The following is a 3,923-nucleotide window of genomic DNA, read 5'->3' on the forward strand; positions in this document are numbered from 1 at the left end:
AAATTAAAAGCCAATTTTTTCTCATCTTCTACCCATGGTCGAAAATTTCAAAGGGGAACCATATCTAGGGTTTGTTCATCTTTCAACCTCGATTGTAAGTCCATTCTTGTCCCGTTTTTAATGCTCTTTACATTTTTGAAGTCGTTATCACTCGATCTATCTGTTTCTACCACTTATTTGAGAAATGATTAAGGTTTAGAGTTTGATCCATGTTAGACATGTGTGTATTGTGATGTCTAATGGTAGATAATGCAAGTTTAATGTTTGATAAATGACTTTTGCTAAGTGATTTTCGATGAAAATGCCTAAAAGGACCTATTTGTAAAAAGTTATAAAATAAGTAGTAAAAATGTGAAATAATGGAAAATATGGGCTTTCATAAGCATGAAAGAGCTTTAGCTAGGCTTGGAAATCGAAGAAATTAAATCCATTTCTTTTATGAGCCTAGGGACCAAAGTATAAATATGTCAAAGTTTAGGGGCAAAAACATAATTTTTCCATAGTGTAATTTTTGGACTGAATTGAACAATGTGAATATTAAATGAGTTAAATTTGTTATTGTAGATCAAGAGAAATGAGGTTTGGACCTAGATCGGGGGAAAAAAAAGTGTTTGACGATTAGGTCCCATTTCTACTATTTTTGTACCGAGGTAAGTTCGTATGTAAATAATGCATTGTTTTAATTATGTTTTAAATGCTTTATTATTGTATGAATTGTGATTGACCCTTGGACGTATTCGAAAAAGTTTCAACTAGGGGTGAGCATTCGATCGAATAGAGTCAAATCGAATCAAAAATTTTCGAGTTAATCGAGTTTTCAAATCTAATTTATCATCCTAACTTTATTTGAAATTTTCTTGAATCGAGTCGAGTGAGATGAAGTTCGAATCGAATCGAATCGAATATATTTGTTCGAGTTAATTTTTAAAAAAATGATTTTCTTTAAAAATTTTAAAAAAAAATAATTTTCTTTAAAATTTCTAAACATGATCATACAATAAGAATTGAAATAAATAAGTGAATAAATAAAAACAACACAACATCAACCTAAATAACCAACACGAGTCCAAATAAACAACAAAAACAATACAACAAGATTATAATAAAAACATAAGTAAAAGTCAAAGTAAAAAGCATGAGTCGAACTAAACAACAACATTATAATAAAAAAAACATAAGTAAAAGTCCAAAATATAATAGAAACCTACACCAGTCCAAACAAGTAAACAAAAAAAGAACACAACAAAAGTCCAATTAACCAACAAAAATAACAAACCAAACCAAACTAATAACAATAACACATCAGTTCAAGAACCATTATAAAATAGTTTAAGTTTCTTCTTGTGCTTCAAACATCGTTGACAATGGCATTGATAATCTTGAAACATCTAGTAAAAGTATTGAATGAGTTAGTTAAATGATGAAAAATAAGCATCCATGTTAAAATAAGCATCCGACAGGAAAAACTTAAAATAAAATATCTAGACCTTAATCAGTACTACTTGGCGGTCATCTTTAAAATTACTATGAAATACATTACCAACTTGAGTGATATAGCTATGAAATGCATGCATATGTTGGTGTTAGCAATCTGTTTCATGTTGGATCAGTAGGCTTTAAAATTACTTTTTATTACCATTGGATTATTTCTTACAGCAGCAGAATAACCTTTGGGTTCTTTAGAGTTTAGCAAGTTGGAATTCAGAATTTATAATATTTAAGATTTTTCTAATTCTAAAATTTATAATATTCAAGTTATAAAGTACCAAATTAATATTCAAAGCAACATGATAGTTATATTAAAATTACTAAACACTTCCAATAAACATTAAAAATTACTAAAAATGGGTGTAATAAATTACTAAGAAGCAGAGGCAGTCAAGCACTCAAGCAGATGAGGAATTCAAAGGAAGAAGTTTCAAGATAAATCTTACCTTAAAATGCAACAAATTGGAGTTTAAAATAGAAGAGAACAGCAGCAACTCGATTTTTGAAGGTAAAGATTTTGATGTGAAGAAGAAGAAGAAGAAGAAGAAGAAGAAGAAGAAGAAGAAGAAGAAGAAGAAGAGAGTTTATTTCAGGCTTTTTGAGAAAGATAGATTTAGGGTTTCAAAATAAAAATGGAGATTGGAAAGTGGAGTGGAGACTTGGAGGAGAGAACAGAAAGAAAAAATTGAATGTGGGGTTTGGGGTTTCAAAAAAACTGACAGAATTTTAGAATTTGGGTGGGGGTTGACCGGTTGGGGGTTTAATTTGGATTTTGGGGGAAAAAATTTTGGGCTGATGGGCATGGGCTTAGGGGAATGGTTAAAGAATTAAAAGGTTAATATTTAAAAAAAATAGTTTATATTCGGTTTATTCGAATTATTTGAGTTATTCGAATTCAAAAATTCAACTCGACTCGAACTCGGAATTCGAAAAAAAATCGAGTTGATTCGATTAACTCGGAATTCAGAATTCAAACCGAACTCGGAACTCGGAATTCGGTTTTTTTTCAATTTTTTCGAATCGAATCGAATTTTGCTCACCCCTAGTTTCAACAAGCGTGAAATCTCGGTTGAACCTTAGGAATAGATAGGATAAAAATGTCATGACATTAGGGTTACTGAGACTACGTGTAAGACCATATTTGGGATATGGCATCAATACAAGACTACGTCTAAGACCATATATGGGATATGGCATCGATATGAGACTTTGTGTAAGACCATAGCTGGGCTATTGGCATCGATACGAGATTACATGTAAGACCATATCTGGGATATGGCATTGGTACTGTACCATGTGTACGGGACCCCCAAGTATCCTTTAGTATTCCAAGTGGTTCAACGGGTAATTTAACAATTATGTCAAAGATGAATTGTGTAAATCTAATTCTGAATGACTCAGGTATGTACGTAAAACTCGTAAGTAATGAGCTCGTTATGTGATGAACCTTCAGTAAGGTTATGATTGAGTAGGTTATGATTATAAGATCTTAATAATATTTATGCCCATTATCATCATGTTAATTGTATGTCAAATGTTTGGATATGATGCTTATTATTTGCATAGGAACTTACAAATCTATATAGCTTACTCCCTTTTCTTTTCCCTTGCTTTATAGTGTCACCAAGCTAGCTCAGGGATCGGAGACTGTCGGAGATCCACTCACACTATCACCTTATTATTTTGGGTACCAATGAATTCAACATTTTGAGTTGTGGCATGTATAGGGACTTGTTCATTTTGTTATGTGTCATAACTGAATTGGCCTAATGTGTTGGCCTATATTGGTTGGTAATTCATCTTGTAAATGGCCATTTGAAATTGGCTAAATATTGGTATAAGTATATATATGATGATGCTTTTCATGGATGTGGGAATTTGCTTGATTTGAATTGATATGTGTATAAAATTTGTGTATGATAAATCTTAGTATGTGAATGAAGTGTTGTTGTCTTGGTTATGGCTGATTTGGTTGTTTGTATGTGCTTGGGTTGATGTTGTATGTTTTTGTGTAGGTATGTGCATGGAAGGGTGACAAAATGGCTTGGTAAATAGCCTTATTTTTGTCCACATGGGTAGATACACGGAAGTATGTCTAGGCTATGTGTGACACACAGCTTGCTCCATAGGCTTGTGTTCCGACCGTGTGTCCCCTACACCTTAATTGTTGCAAAACAAAATGCTCGAAATTGACCACACGGGCATGTCTCTTAGTCGTGTGGACGACACTGCCTTGTACACAGACGTGTTCCCTGGCCATGTGAAGTCTGCACCTATTTTATGAAAATTAATTTTCCACACGACCTAGCACACGGCGTGTGACTTAGCCGTGTAAGCTCAGTTTGGTCATGAGTTACAAGTCAGAGAGTTACACGGGGTAGGGACACGGGCGTGTGTGATCACACGGCATGCCCACACAGGCACGTCCCAAGCCA

This window comes from Gossypium arboreum, chromosome 7, assembly GCF_025698485.1.
Source record: "Gossypium arboreum isolate Shixiya-1 chromosome 7, ASM2569848v2, whole genome shotgun sequence".
NCBI classification, from domain to species: domain Eukaryota; kingdom Viridiplantae; phylum Streptophyta; class Magnoliopsida; order Malvales; family Malvaceae; genus Gossypium; species Gossypium arboreum.